Genomic DNA, 17,027 nt, shown 5'->3' on the forward strand with positions numbered 1-17,027 from the left:
ATGGGATTTAACATAGAGAAAATGAGCATCACGGCTAACGGAGAAATATTTTCGGTTCATTATGAGACTGTGGTGGTACATAAACCTAGCTAGCTAGATATATTGGCCCCAAAATCATTTAATAAGTACAGGAACAGCTAGCTAGCTTAAGTGGAAGTCTGCTGGAGTAGCCTACAGTCATACAGTAACAAGAAATTACACCTCTATTAAACTTAAATACCATAGATGAAATATGTTTACCCCAGTAATATCATCAAAACTTACTTGACTGGATGAAGTCCTTGGGCTCAAATACTAGTGTGGCCCCAATAGCCCTGCTGTATGTAGCATGCTGGGAATTATCTGTGCATGTGATGGAAGAATGCGCTGCACATGTGATGGAGGAATGCACCGTGCAGGGTTGAAATTCTACTGAATTTGCATTAAATCAGATTGTTTTAGCTAATAATCATGCTGCAAGATCTAGCATGTTGCGTTCAATGTTTATTCCCTTTAATTTCCCATTGATTCCCGTTAATTCCCATTAATTCCCATATATTCCCGTTAACTCCCACGGAAAGTTTCCAACTTTGAATATTCCCAGACTTTTGCAACCCTAGTAGCGTGCAAGGACAGGGGTGGAAGAAGTGTCAAAAATGGAGCTAACTGTTTGAATGACATTCAGACTTTACTTAAATCAATAACGGAGCAGCATCTTCTCATCCGTGGCTCACTAGGGCAATAACAACGCTGGAAATGTGTCCCGTGAAAAAACCTCTGCCCGGAACTCTCTAATAACTAAAGTTCCGTGGGTGAATTATGTAAACCCACTACACCGATCGTTTTTAGTGCTTCTATAGCGAGTCTACAAATGGCAACAGTAGAGGATGAATGCCCCATAACAAGAAGATAGAGAATAAGAAGAATCGTATCCACTACGGTGTCGGCACGAACTACAATGGCGAACGCGCTTAACATTTTCAAGACTTATGCAGATCTCAAATACACATCAGCAGGTACCAATAGTTAAGAAAAGTTGGGTTTGCATATTATAGCGTAACAAAACGCCAGATAATGTCTGCTATTAGATGCCATTTTGCGGTCCTTTGACACACACCATAATAACACCCATATGTTGAAGCACAGTACGTCTGACTACGGTAGCCGTAATGCGCCGACAATCCATCAAGCGGTGTGGCTTCATAGCTTACCAAAGTCGTACTAAAACTTTTTGACTTATTTTTGAGCACCGTGTGTAATGTTCTATATTCTCAATGGAACATTTAAAGTTTTGGTGTTTACTGGCATCATCTTGCAGTCTACCCGTATCTCTTATGTATGACTGCCATCTACTGGTCACACTTATCATTACACCATCTACCAAATAAAATAGCTCCGAGGTTGGTAAGCACAACAAGAAATATTCTGTACATTAGGTGCACCGGATTATATGGCGCACTGTCGATTTTTGAGAAAATTAAATGATTTTAAGTGCGCCTTATAGTCCGAAAAATTCGGTACTTAATTTATCAGAAACCCTTAATTTGATCTAGTCTGGTCAGCAAAGGGGTTATTACATTACATCTTAAATGAATGAATATTGTGCACCAATGAATGGCTGAGGCTTTTGTTTCTGACACAAGTAATAAGCCGTGCATACGTTGTAATATGACCGTGAAGGTGTTGGAATTCGTTTGAGGGATCGGGAAGCCACCCTTGAGTTTGTTTAGCTGTGAATCTGGGGTTTTGCCATCTCTGAATGTGGCGGGGGAACAATGCATCAAAATGTGCACCTGGTCCTGTGAAAACACTTCATACAGCTTGGCAGTTACACTACAATGCAGAGCTGGCCTGACTTCACACCCACCAGGCTGGCCTGCATATAGGATGGTGTGAAAGCAATATATCACACCATGCTTTCTTTATATTTCCAATCGCAATTTGGAAATTTTTATTTGTTTAACGCAGGTGTGTCAAACGCCAGTCAGGTTCTGGTTTCAGCTGTGACACAATGATCTTTGTACGTTGCGAAAACTACTTATAATTTTTTGCTAAGGGCAACACGTTTTGAAATCAAAATTAATTTGAAAGGAAAACTTGTGACTACTTATGTATAGTCACTGATTTTAAAAGGTGTTCGTACAAAAAATCATTGCTTGTTCAGTGTTTCCCACAGATGGGTAATCTATTTGTCGTGGCCAGGGCGGTATTAAGACTATGTTTACTCTGCAGGCCAAAGTGACCCAAATCAGATTTTTTCTAAATCAGATTTTTTCCAGCTGACTGTTTACACTGCAAGTAAAATATGATCTTTATCAGACTCCAGTTTAAATGCGCACAGGCCCCAATGGGGCCCAATGTGGCCTCCACGTCACTTGTATGCGCAATGCGATAAAGTGAAAACAAAAGAAGTTGACCAGATTCTGTAAATTAACTAAAAAGTTGCTACTACTACAAAATACAATAAAAATTGCCACCATAGATATGGTCGCCACACCCTAAAAATGTGTGTTTTTTACGTGAAAATATATTAAAGTAATATAATATATGAATGGGTATATATAGTGAAATATATTTGGGAGGGTTCTAATCTTTTTATGGCTGTTAAGTAGAGGGCACGGACATCAGCGTGGATCAACGTTAGCTTGATTTTTCAACTCACGTGTAAGCAAATACGCCAAAGCGCCAATTTTGGTCCTTCAACAATCGCTATTTCTTCGGAGTCAAAATATATATTGATATATTACATATAGCCTATTATTTGCGCACTATTGACTAGTGATACCCTGAAAATTTGGCTGTCCGATATAGACTTTGCTCACCGAAACCGGATGTTGTGATGAAGTATCCACTTCTGCTGGTTGGCTGCATCTTTACCCGCGCACATGAATGACGTAGCTCACTCAAAGCTGACGAAAAAGTCACATACGGGTTGCATTCAGGTCGCGTTGCGTTTAGACTGAAGTCAAATTTGAAAAGATCAGATTTCATTCAAAGTACATCATTTTGAGTGTTTTTTTTTTTTTTTTATATAAAACTTGTTTGAAAGATTTCAGTATAAGTATTTTTTTTAAATTTTGAGCACCTTTTAAAAATACTGAGATAATAACTGTGATAATTTTGGATACAATAACCGTGATAAGAAATGTTCATACCGTGACATCCCTACTTACAATCGTCATAGGTCCCCTTTAAGGTAACACGGGCCCCTGATTTATTTACATATATTATTCTCCATCCATCCATCCATTTTCTACCACTTGTCCATCTCGGGGTCACGGGGGTAGCTGAAGCCTATCCCAGCTGCATTCAGGCTGAAGGCGGGGTACACCCTGGACAAGTCGCCACCTCATCGCAGGGCGAACATAGATAGATAGACAACAACATCCACACTCACATTCACACACTGCTCTTCCTAAATGTTTGACTTTAGTTTGACCGATAGGTAAACAGTCCTTCAAATGTAAAGGTGAAAAAACTTCCAACTTGAGGTTGTTCATTAATATTCTCTACATTGAAGTAACTGTAAAACTAAGCACACGAAGGGAAGTACATTGATATACACATTAAGTGCACATACCTGAAGGAATTGTTAAATCGACAATAAAATCTTGGTATAAATTGAAAAAATTCAATGCAACCATACAGGATAAATGTTGGCACTAATGCTGCTAGCTTAATGCTAACAAACAATGGGCGATCCCATTAACAGGCTAACAAAAAACAAAAACAGTTAACAAATGAGATTTTCACAGAACAAAATTTAACATAAAACAGCGAATGCATTTCATTTTAAAAGCAAATCCTTACAAATTGTAGAAAACAAATATTGAACGCTAACTTTGGACTACTAGGCCAGTCTACTGCTGCACTATGTGCTGAGAACTTACGGAAGACTGTTGCGTCTAACTTCACGCTCTAATTTTCAAACAAATAACATAGTGATTGCCGGTAGAGGGTAACACATAAATATATCACCTGGAAGGTGAAGTCTTACCTTCTTCCTGTGTCATAAAATCTTAAAAGTAAATATCTGTGGTGGGTCAAAACATATTGGCGGCGAGCCGCAACAAATACATGAATGTATGGGAAACATTGTTGCATAGAAAAATTTCAATTGCGGTACACAAATTTAAATTATTTAATTGACGTATTGCATTTAGCAAGAAAAATGATTACATTTGTGTTATTGTGGGCCATATAAAATGTATATATCGACAATCTTTGAGTTGAGTTGAGTTAAGTTTGTTTCGAACTGCATGCATACAACATGATACATCACAATTTCCAGCTTCTCTATTCAACATGTTCGAAAAGGGGTAGGAAGAAGCAGATATTATTTAATCCTACCTCTTTTCCTTTACATAGCAGTTGCTAAAACTTTTGTTCTTTTCCTTTTCTCAATTTATTCACAATATACTCCATAAGTAATAACAAAAAAAATTAATAAATAAATAATAATTGGTGAAGTAAGTTATATTTCATATGGTGAGATGAGTAAGATTATCTAGAAAATGAATGGATGGATGAGATGAGTTCAGAATGTGTACTTTGTAAACACTTTAAGTTTGAAGAGTTTCTTGAAGTGGATCATATTAGTACAGTCACGGCGAGGGGGTCGCAGCTTACTGCGAGGTTTGTTTCCCTGGGATGCAAATGGACTACTCTGGACAAGGCGTGCAGGTAAAACATGATTTAATTCCAACTAACACTCAACGAGGTACAACACGGAAAACAATCCGAAGGCAAGCGTGCCTATCGCACGCGGAAGCTAAGGCAAAAACTTAGGACATGAAACTATAGACATGGACCTCATGAAACTATGGCTTGAAATAACTAAGACTTACTTGGCAAGGCATGAAGTAAACAAACAGCATGAACTATGGTATTGCATAAAACAAGCAATGACGCCAGGACGACTGACTGGCAAAGACAGGCTTAAATAATGGTCTCTTGATTAGAGCAAGTGCTTGTCCCGAACACCAGAGGCAGGTGAAACTAATAAGTCGCCATGGTAACTAAAACAAACAAGGGTGCACAAAAACAGGAACTAATGGGGTCTAAAACTAACAGAACATAACAAAAACATGATCCGGACCACGGATCATGACATTGTTTGATTTCTTTGCTTAATCCATTCCATAATTCAATTCCACATACAGATATACTGAAGGTCTTAAGTGTTGTACGTGCGTACGAATGTTTTAAATTAAAATTTTCTCTAAGATTATATTTCTCCTCTTTTGTTGGGAAAAATTGTTGTATATTCTTGGGTAGCAGATTATAGTTTGCTTTGTGCATAATTTTATCTGTTTGCAAATTCACAATGTCATGGAATTTCAGTGTTTTTGATTCAATAAACAAAGGGTTTGTATGTTGTCTATATCTTTTTTCATTACTTGAGCCGAATAACACAACTGCATAGTGTTTGTTGGGTTTTGAGGGTGTGCCAAATTGACACATGAACATACAGTATAGGCCCATATAAGATTTTTCTGAAGTATGCAAAGAAAATCATTCATGCTATCATTAAATATATTTATGGTGCTTCTGTGTCACGTGACCTGCATTATGCAATAATTGGTGGTGCCCACAGGATGAGATGCGACACCAAGTCAGACTTCACACCCATAATTGCAACATGTCTAGTCCTTGAAGCTCACCTCAAAAGGAAAGCACGTGTTTCTTTGCATCACCCAGTCAGAGTTGATTGCCCTTGATAGCGGTTACAACGTGTCAGTCAGTTGCAATCAGAAATGATGCCAGGATATTTTCTACTCACTTCGCTGTTTCTTTCTTCTGCCTCTGCGGTTTCAAATTGCTGGGATGCACATATTTTGGTTTCTGTCCACAACAAGAGGAGTCATCAGGCTTTCATTTTTTTCCTGCTCCTAGTTGGATTGTCCTATGAGAACTTTTAAACGGTATAATCTCAACAAATCAGCAAATATATGTTGGTATTTTTTGGTCATTGGTATTTTCCTACAGTGGCTAATTTGAAAGGTTTTGTTTACGCCACAGTGAGTTCATGTCAATGAGATTAAACAGACAATATCTTATTTTAACAATGTTTTAATTCCCCAAGGGAGGACATTAAGAAGTCATATTTTTATTGTTCATGGACTAACATGAAGCAGCACCGCGGCTTCATTGTGTGGGCGTGATTGAAACAAGTTGTAATCCACTTCAATAAATTTAAAGGGAGCATGTTGGGGTTGTGAATAGCATGTTGGCTTTGCAGTCAGAATACCTCTCTGTGGAGAACTTTTAAAGCACAAATGACACAAGAATCACAACATGCACAAAAAGACAAGATCTTTACAAGAGACCAGAACTCTGCTAAGGTTGGTTCAACTTCTCTGGCCTCACCAAATATTAAATAAATGGAACAAACTCTGTGTGGTTGATGGGCCTTTGACACCATTGATATAATTAACACATTAACTTTTGGTACATCTCAAGCCTCTTCCAGGCTTGAACTGTGAACAAAAGTGGCAAAGATTTGTGGAATTACATTGGGTAATTGTTTGTCCACCTTTCAGTTTGTTAGCAGTCGGCTTCACTGACAAAAGGTAAAGTTAAAGTACCACTGATAGTCACACACACACTAGGTGTGGTGAAATTACTCTCTGCATTTGACCCATCCCCGTATTCCACCCACTGGGAGATGAGGGGAGCAGTGAGCAGCAGCGGTTGCCGCGCTCGAGAATCATTTTGGGGATTTAACCCCCAATTTCAACCCTTGATGCTGAGTACCAATATCCTGGAGTGAACTTTTTCATTGTAAAAATAGGATTTGTAGCTCTGTGAAAGGATCTTGAGAAGTTGTTGCTTTGAAAAAGTAGTTCACAAGACTGTCCTTTTTTGTTTTTTAATCAAGAAACAATCATTTATAGCAGTCATAAGATAACATGTTTATCAGAGTAATTTAAATGTACACCAATATTACTTTATTGGTGGGATTTATTCAGAAATATTGGCTAATTGTATTTTTGATGGGTTTTCATTGTAAATATTCCATAAGGTGTTGCCATGTTAGAATTTTCCCTCACCTTTATGGAGCACAAGAGCATTTTACAATGCAGAAAAAATACACAAGTAATAAAAATATATATATGTATAAAGTATAAAATACAACTAGGGAAAATCTTAGGAAATTATAAAAATGTGTATACAAAATTGTTTTACCCTTCCTGGTGTACGTATATGCTTAATATCCACATCAGAGCAAAGAACCAGAAAATGTATTCTGAATGCTGCTTTCCTTTGACTCTGGCTCATTTTATAGTCCAGTCACTAATAAGGTGGCATGCTCAAACAGCGTGGGTAATTTGTATATAAAACTGCTCACAAACCGCTTATAACTGTGAATCGATTCTCATCGTTCAAGCAACAGAGCCATTTAAAAGATTGGATTTATTAGCAAACGTCACATCTCTAATTAATTGATGCAATAGTGACTCAAACAGTGCTAACTAGCCCTGTTTCTGAGCTCTGTTAGATCCTTATGTAATGTGTTCTTTCTTGGCCGGTGTGCCCCTATCTCTATAATGTTTATGGAAACTCTGTCATATTTTTTAGATATTTACAAAATGGCTCCAAAGCTACCCTAGTGTCACTGCTAGACTATCACAGAAAATATGCTTTTATGAAAGTGTTTGTAAACAGGGGTGTCTGAGGTGCAGGGACGAGACATTTCCTTGTGGCTGCTCTCTGCTTGGCAGTTTAGGATAAACCCAGGAGGACTCGTTCACCTTCCTGTCAAACACAACGATATGGATCACCTTCAGCTTTGGAGAGGACTCCCATCCTCCTCTCGCAATACCGCCAAAGTCAAACCCTCGTTTTGTAATTTCACCATTCATGTGAGGTCTAATCATATTAGTGTACAAAAAAGAACTCTGTTTTTGACCTTGTTTATGTCATCTTAGAAAAACTGACAAACAAAAGTCCAAACCTAGACTGGGTCAGTTGAAAATTCGACCATGCTAACGGTTTGTTGGCTGTTGCGAACGGACCCTGCAACTGTCACACACTCACAAGTCGCACACATGCGGACTTCACTTCTCAACTCCGCATTTGCTCTTGATGTGACCTATTCAGGACCGTAGACCAATAGGAGACATTATAAGAAGTTAAAAACAACATGCTAAGCAGACTTGCTCTCCCGCAACGTTTGCACAAAGTGTTCAATCTGCTGCAATTATACACATTTCGACATGGACGGCAGGGGAGACAGTTTTCTTTATTTTCATGTAAATGCTTGTTTCTGGGAAGTTATTTTATGGCGGGATGTTTTGTGGTTGTGTAAACATTAGTAGAACGTGTAAAAAAAAAGTCAGTGGTTAACCAAAAAGGAGGTGGGTTGTGTTAGGAATCTCAGTGCAATACCTGATCTACCGCCCTCCAGATGATTGCTTTGACACTACATGGAAAAGGCACACATGCAAAGCCCAAAAGATCTATTTTAAACACAAATCTAGCAATGTGAGGAATGTTCACGAATTCATATCAGATTGTAGGAGTTTTCTTTAAATACAGCCAAAGTAATTCACTACTGGAGGTGTCTGCACAGCACATTGTACCTGCAAAATACGTAAATCAAGATGTAAATTTGCAAAACTACAATCCTGACAGTCCTGTGGGATGTCTGGGTTAAGGAAAATTCCTTGGCCGTCTCACTGAAAAGATTAATCAAGATGTTAAAAATAAAACTGTAGCTAAATATGGTCAAGTGTAAGAAATACCCCTCATTACAGGTACTTCTGCTACTTGAATGTTGTCGACCTCCATAAGGTCAAACTGATCAATCACAAATGACAACCTGTCACATGTGTCATGAAAGCTGTAGTTGCACCCCTGCGAGGTCCCCAAACATGGTGTGTTTTTCTAAAGGGACAATTCCAACGAAGCGGTCAGGCTCTGGAAGCTGTTGCTATCAAGGGTCAAAGGTCGCTTTTTGAAGTGCAAAGTATCCAGTGGCAAAGACCTATTCTTCCAGTGGTGCTTTCGAGGTCTTTCGGTTAATAATTGTTTGAAGATTTGCAACACATTCAGTTCATTAAAGTCACACTATGCCCTTTGTTCACAAATTATTTTTAAAGGGGTATTATACTTACATGGGTACATTTGTTCCAAAAGAACCAGGCAGGTTTTAATGAAACTTGGTATAAAAGTAATGGATCCAGTCATGCACGGAGGAAACCATTAAATTCAGGAGCAAAGCTCTGCATAGTCATTACTTTCTCAGGTAATATTACATTAGCCTCCACATGTAGAGCCGCACGTCATTGTGATACTGTTTTTCTTAAACCAAATGTAAAAAAAAATAAAACATGTATTTTACGTACATCCATCCATTTCTACCGCTTGTCCTTTGTATTTCACATCATTAAGGTTAATATAATTTTGTCGCTTCCATGCTAATGCAGAAAATTGTTTGTGTCCATTTTGGATTCAAATGTACATTTTAAATTAATTAAAGGCTCAGTGGCCTTGTGGTAAGAGTGTCTGCCCTGAGATCGGTAGGTTGTGAGTTCAGACCCCGGCCGAGTCATACCAAAGACTATAAAAATGGGACCCATTACCTCCCTGCTTGGCACTCAGCATCCAGGGTTGGAATTGGGGGTTTAATCACCAAATGATTCCTGAGCGCGGCCACAGCTGCTGCTCACTGCTCCCCTCACCTCCCAGGGGGTGGAACAAGGGGATGGGTCAAATGCAGATGATAATTTCACCACACCTAGTGTGTGTGTGACCATCAGTGGTACTTTAACTTTAACTTTAACTTTAAAGAAACTATGCACAACATACCACAATGTGATTGAAGACATTGTTGCGATTTCTTTGTTTTTGTTTCGTTAATAGCTCTTCTGCGGGGGCTGACGCATGGCTAATTAATTTTTTCCAAAAAGCTAGAGGGCAGTATTTTCCTGAGAAAGCAACCACAACTCTTGCTGACTAAGTATTCGCTTCCTGTGTGTAATCGTTGTAGTAAACAATGGCAACTTGAACAACATCCACATTGTTGTTGGAGCTGGAACTAGTTGCTTTCGAAATAACCGGCACTTTTATTGTCCATATGCTCCGAAACCGAAGGAGAAGACGTTTGCCAAGGTGGGCTGTGCATCCCTCTAAACAAGGCGGAGCAAGGAAAAACCAGAAATTATGTACTAAAAATCTGACCTATTACAGGTCTGCGGTCCGTGCTGCTGCCGATGCAAAGAAACATTTTTTTGAAGGCGCACGTGAAGGTCCGCTAGAGAGGGGAGGAGCCAGCCGGCGTCAGTCATGCAAACTATGTGACCCGAGAGCATATTTCAGCTTTTACTGCCGACAATAGACCCTTTTCCACCAAAAGCTCAGGAACTTTAGGTTCCTGAAACCTTTAGTTTCTGGATCCTGTATTTCTGGTTCCTGTAGACTTGTGTGGTTTGCGTTTTTTACCGCATTTCACAATTCAGGGTATCCATCAATTTTCTACCGCTTGTCCCTCTCCGGGTCGCAGGGGTGCTAGGTTTATACAAATCTGGCTGCTGACGTACGGATGAGTGGTACAGTATATTTATAAACTGACACCATGTTACTAAAAAAACAATAGGTCTTATTAATTTCACTAAGGCGCAAGTATATGAAATACAAAGCAACAATATACAAAATGATAGGATTTTTTAAAATGTGTACTGAATTTCACATTAAAAGTTAGGCTTTTGTCCACGGTGTCCAACATTCAGAAAGTTATCCCCTCAGTAAATGGTTAATTCATGAGGGTCAGGCGATTCCTTTTGGTAAATACTGTAGTTGTAAATAACAATATATGAAGAATTAATATCAGTGTTTATTTCACAGCGACAACATGAACAAAACACATTTAGCGTTGGCTTGTTAGTATTAGCGTTAGGTACACTGAGGTTCAATCAATCAATCAATCAATGTTTATTTATATAGCCCTAAATCACAAGTGTCTCAAAGGGCTGTACAAGCCACAACGACATCCTCGGTACAGAGCCCACATACGGGCAAGGAAAACTCACCCCAGTGGGACGTCAATGTGAATGACTATGAGAAACCTTGGAGAGGACCGCATATGTGGGTAACCCCCCCCCTCTAGGGGAGACCGAAAGCAATGGATGTCGAGTGGGTCTGACATAATATTGTGAAAGTCCAACACATCAGCGAAAGTCCAGTCCATGGTGGGGCCAGCAGGAACCATCCCGAGCGGAGACGGGTCAGCAGCGTAGAGATGTCCCCATCCGATGAACAGGCTAGCGGTCCACCCCGGGTTGGGAGCAGAGTAGAAAAGAAAAGAAAAGAAACGGCAGATCAACTGGTCTAAAAAGGGAGTCTATTTAAAGGCTAGAGTGTACAAATGAGTTTTAAGATGAGACTTAAATGCTTCTCCTGAGGTAGCATCTCTAACTTTTACCGGGAGGGCATTCCATAGTATTGGAGCCCGAATAGAAAACGCTCTATAGCCCGCAGACTTTTTTTGGGCTCTGGGAATCACTAATAAGCCGGAGTTCTTTGAACGCAGATTTCTTGCCGGGACATATGGTACAATATGTACAATACAATCGGCAAGATAGGCAGGAGCTTGACCGTGTAGTATTTTATACGTAAGTAGTAAAACCTTAAAGTCGCATCTTAGGTGCACAGGAAGCCAGTGCAAGTGAGCCAGTATAGGCATAATATGATCAAACGTTCTTGTTTTTGTCAAAAGTCTAGCAGCCGCATTTTGTACCAACTGTAATCTTTTAATGCTAGACATAGGGAGGCCCGAATTGAGGTTGAGGCTAATAACTACACAAATGGCTTGTCCCTGACTATTTTACAGCATGTAATAATGTAAATGGTGAATATTTTGATCAGATTTACCTTTGTTCCACTTGTTTACTGCCTCCTCAATTCCACAAATATCCTTAAGCAACAACATTGCGTGGAGTCGCCGCTTCGAAGTCCGCCTGAGTACTTTGTATTGCTCTGTAAATACGTTTGAAAGAGTCTGTCCACTTCTCGTAGCTTTACGTACCAAAATGAAGTTTGTGAAAACTGATAAACAACATGAACCTGCACATGAGCTTAAACACTACGGCTAAGTAAAAACACTGCAGGATAGTTTCACTAATCAAAATTCTTTAGCACAGAGATGTGCCCCACAAAAGTTCCTGCAAGTTGAAATTCCCAATCGTTCGCATCTCTCTCCGTTGTCAAGTATGCTGTAGTAGAAATACACAATGAATAAGAAAAAAAAACAAGTTGCCCCGCATACTCTAATGGCGGCGAACATTTTAAATACAAAGTTTTAGGAAAGTCCCAACTGTGTTCAACCAATCAGCCCGCCCCTCTAAAATCTTACAAGAACATTTCAAAGTACCACCTCGTTACTAGGAAGTAAAATGGTTCCTGTTGAACATAATTTACCAGGGTAATTTTTAGTGGAAACGCTGGGGATATTTCATTTACCAGGGTAAATGGAAAGGTTCCTGTAAAGTTCCTGCGGTGGAAAAGGGCGTAGAGTGAACCCGGCTCCTGGACTGGCAATTAAACAGTTTTTCAAAATTTCTAAAAAGAAAAATGCCTCAAAGTCAAACAACATACGGAGTTCTAACCATTATCATTTTGAACCAAGAAAAAAAACTGGGAGAAATATTGACAAAGTGAAATTAGAACAACTTCAGAAGCCAACCAGTGTGTTCTACCGGACTTTGTTTTTATCTTTTATTTTATCTTTTCTTAACATCTCATAATGGGGCTGGTCCTTTTTTTGGAAAAATAGATTTAAAAAAACAAAAAGGCTGGCGTCTTGCATGGTTACCTACGGGCATGTTTCGAAATGAAAACATTTGTGCGTATTTTCCCTAAAATGTTTGTCCGAATTCTTTGACTTACATGACATTTGACCTTTTTGTGCAGGCTTAGTGGTGGTTTATGGCAGAGTGCATGCAAAGCAGAAAAAAAGCTGGAGACAACAGAGAAAGGGAAGGCAGAACATGTACAATAAAGACAATATGCTGCAGGCTGACTTCGAAACAGTTACAACAAACCGCACTATTGTCCTATGTCTGCCAAACATTAGATTTTTTTTTCAAATCATAATTTTCTAAAACCCTCCTGTCATCTGAAAATTCTGCCGTCTGCAACCACTTGGCAAGGCAATCGTGGAAAATGTAGAGAAGCAATGATTGATTTGGCAATTAAATCCTCAAAACCTGTGATCAAACGTAACACAAGTTTGAATGAGACCAAATAAAACAACAGGACCATTACCCTGACATGTAAACAAACATGTCGACATCCCTCTCTGGAGTCCAATAACAAAACTTTAATGTTTGTTTAAGTCATTGAGCAAAATTTACTCCTTCACCCTCATCATGCTTCAATATTATGCAAATCTCACTCCTCATTTGAAAGCTGCCGTTGTTCTCACGCCAATTTTTTGTGTAGTCTGCTGCTTATCTAACTTCTTCTTCTTCTAATCATGTAATATTTACAATACACAGCATTTGTGTTGTCTGTTGGTTAAGTCCTGTGGTTTCGGCAAAGAGCGCAATGATGGCTTTGAGGCCTTTATGGGATCCAGCTGCCTTGGTCAAGACAGTTGCACATTTATCTGGGTCCGGCAACGTCAACACAGTTCCTGCTTTTCACCGTTAAGATATTTCCACTGCCACTAATAGCGGATGTATTCACCTCAGACAAACCGTGCCCAAGTCAATGACAGGTGGTCATTGCCAACAGCCACACAAAGCCAAACAGTCTTGTTTAAAGTTGTAGAACATAATCACAACAATATATTGCTCACTAATTGACCTATTGACCTGACCTTTGACAGTCTTTACTGGCATCCGCTCGCAGTAACGCAAGGTGGTCTTTCAGGTGTTTGAAGAGGAATGTTTTGCACTAGTTAGAACGCTACTAGGCCTGGTATTTCATTAAAGTCCTGATGTAGGTCTTGTGAGGACACGGAAATGGAAGAGCAAGCGATACAATTAGTGCATAAGCACTACAGTAAGACCCCCTATTGCTGATGGCCAGGAATAATGTTATGTGGTTTACTTAGAGCTATTTTTTGTTCCATTTACTGAATCTGGACCAAACCCGGTTTCTTTTCAGAGTGCAGATATGGCCAGGAGGAAATAAGTATTGAATTTGAGCAAAAATACATGGCTGGTGATGTTACAACCTCATTCTACTTCTGTGTATATCACCATCAAACCTTCTGGGACAGTCATAATATTTAGAGCACATTTTACCATGAAACCCCTTTTCCAATTGACCTTCTGATGTTTTTGTGTTAATGAGCGCACCTTTTCTTCAAGGTCTTCCTGTTTTTTTGCAGCTCTGCTATTGAGCATAACCACTACCACGTGTGCTTGACATTTTTTTTGGTAAATTTGGCAAAGGGTCAGGACAGAATGGACGTAAGAGGGGTGGGAAGGAAGGAGAGCAGTGGAGGAATGAAGTACCAGAATGTGAAAACATCAGTCAGCCAGAATCCGGTGCCAGTGTGTGTTGGGTTAAGGTGTCCTAACTTGTTGAGGCGCAATAGTGCATAATTCATATCCTGCATGGTTGTTGAATTGGGTATTTTGTGAAAAATGTGAGAATCTTAAGGCGCTTCACACTTACACCCTTTTATCGTTTTTAACTTTGTTTGCTCTGTCCACAATAATTGACCAAGCCAACCAGAATGAGCAGTTCTAAACTAACTGTTGTTGACGGTTAAAGGCCTACTGAAATGAATTTTTCTTATTTAAACGGGGACAGCAGATCCATTCTGTGTCATACTTGATCATTTCGCGATATTGCCATATTTTTGCTGAAAGGATTTAGTAGAGAACATCAACGATAAAGTTCGCAACTTTTGGTCGCTGATAAAAAAGCCTTGCCTGTACCGGAAGTAGCGTGACGTCACAGGTTGAAGAGCTCCTCACATTTCCCCATTGTTTACACCAGCAGCGAGAGCGATTCGGACCGAGAAAGTGACGATTACGGCCCCATTAATTTGAGCGAGGATGAAAGATTTGTGGATGAGGAATGTGAAAGTGACGTACTAGAGTGCAGTGCAGGACGTATCTTTTTTCGCTCTGACCATAACTTAGGTAAAAGGGCTCATTGGATTCCACATTTTCTCCCTTTTCTATTGTGGATCACGGATTTGTATTTTAAACCACCTTGAATACTATATCCTCTTGAAAATGAGAGTCGAGAACGCGAAATGGACATTCACAGTGACTTTTATCTCCACGACAATACATCGGTGAAGCACTTTAGCTACGGAGCTAACGTGATAGCATCGTGCTTAAATCCAGATAGAAACAAGATAAATAAGCCCCTGACTGAAAGGATAGACAGTAGATCAACAATACTACTATCAGGAGACACAGAACCAAACACTGGACCTGTAACTACACGGTTAATGCTGTGCCGCCTGTCGAAGCCTAGCAATGCTGTTGCTAACGACGCCATTGAAAGCTAACTTAGCTACAGGACCTCGTCAGAGCTATGATAAAAACATTAGCGCTCCACCTACGCCAGCCCTCATCTGCTCATCAACACCCGTGCTCACCTGCGTTCCAGCGATCGACGGAGCGACGAAGGACTTCACCCGATCATCGATGCGGTCGGCGGCTAGCGTCGGATAGCACGTCTGCTATCCAACTCAAAGTCCTCCTGGTTGTGTTGCTGCAGCCAGCCGCTAATACACCGATCCCACCTACAGCTTTCTTCTTTGCAGTCTCCATTGTTCATTAAACAAATTGCAAAAGATTCACCAACACAGATGTCCAGAATACTGTGGAATTTTGCGATGAAAACAGAGCTGTTTGTATTGTGATACAATGTGTCCCAATACTTCCGCTTCAACCATCGAAGTCACGCGCATACGTCATCATACATAGACGTTTTCAACCGTAAGTTTCCCGGGAAATTTAAAATTGCACTTTATAAGTTAACCCGGCCGTATTGGCATGTGTTGCAATGTTAAGATTTCATCATTGATATATAAACTATCAGACTGCGTGGTCGGTAGTAGTGGGTTTCAGTAGGCCTTTAAGGCGCTTCACACTTATACCCTTTTATCGTTTTTAACTTTGTTTGCTCTGTCCACAATAATTGACCAAGCCAACCAGAATGAACAGTTCTAAACTAACTGTTGTTGACGGTTAAAGCTGGGTTATATTTTTCAACTAAAAAAAAAATCATATTCGCATCACACAATATGTCGTAACAGTATTTTTTTTCTAATAGTACTGTGCCTCCTAATTATGTATTTTAGTCAATAAAACCCTTGAAGACAAAATAATTTGTCTTCGGGGCGGTCAACCCCTCCTGATCTAACCACAGGATTTAGAGAAAGGAGAGGTGAGCAGAGCCCACGAAGGAGCCTCGTCATTGGCTGACGTGATACATAGTGAAGCGCGTGCACGGTGCAAACTTGTTTTCAGTAAAGCATGGCTGCCGAACACCCACCTGGAAAGATCGCAATACCTGTGCTTGACATAACAGCATAAAGTGCTAAAAAAAGAGAAAATTAGAGGAAGAAAATAAAGACGCTGTATGTCTAAAAACCCAAAGAAGAGCCGAAACTCGAGGAAATATTGGTCCAGCGTGTAAAGATGGAGGGCATTGCAGGCCAGTCTTGGACTAACTGGCTGTTTTCCTTCGAGACTGGTAATCTAATGTTACATTTTCCTATATTTTGTGTGTATCCTTTTGCGTAACGACGTGTGTTACCGATAGTATGCAACAAAATACGAACTAGGGGATCCTTCGATGCAACTTCAGACTGTCAACAACGTATGCGTGTGCACATGCAGCTCTCGTGCGCGATTTTGTGCGCTTCCAGAGAGGACGGGACTAGGAGCGACTATCAGCGAGGTGCACAAAGTGGGGGGCGGGATTTACAGTTTGATTTCTGCATGATGACACAAGATTCAAGTACCCCAGCTTTAAAAATCATAATTACCTGTCAATTATAGCTACACAAAAAAATTTGAACACAAATTGCGATCTCGATTCACACGAACCCGCCTCTAAAAGTTAAAATT

The 17,027-nt window shown here is 39.9% G+C and overlaps 1 protein-coding gene and 1 long non-coding RNA gene across 5 annotated transcripts in view; one reads left to right on the forward strand and one right to left on the reverse strand.

Annotated features, from left to right (window-relative positions):
- LOC133660650 (uncharacterized) overlaps window positions 1-336 on the reverse strand; it is a 35,432-nt gene extending 35,096 nt beyond the window's left edge. Inside the window, exon 1 of the long non-coding RNA XR_009827857.1 lies at window positions 265-336. This is a non-coding gene — a long non-coding RNA (uncharacterized LOC133660650). The remainder of the gene's footprint in view (window positions 1-264) is intronic.
- Window positions 1-17,027, forward strand: part of fhod3b (formin homology 2 domain containing 3b) — a 249,433-nt gene that overhangs the window by 98,976 nt on the left and 133,430 nt on the right. The window lies entirely within an intron of this gene.

This window comes from Entelurus aequoreus, linkage group LG11 (genome assembly GCF_033978785.1).
Source record: "Entelurus aequoreus isolate RoL-2023_Sb linkage group LG11, RoL_Eaeq_v1.1, whole genome shotgun sequence".
Classification (NCBI taxonomy): Eukaryota; Metazoa; Chordata; class Actinopteri; order Syngnathiformes; family Syngnathidae; genus Entelurus; species Entelurus aequoreus.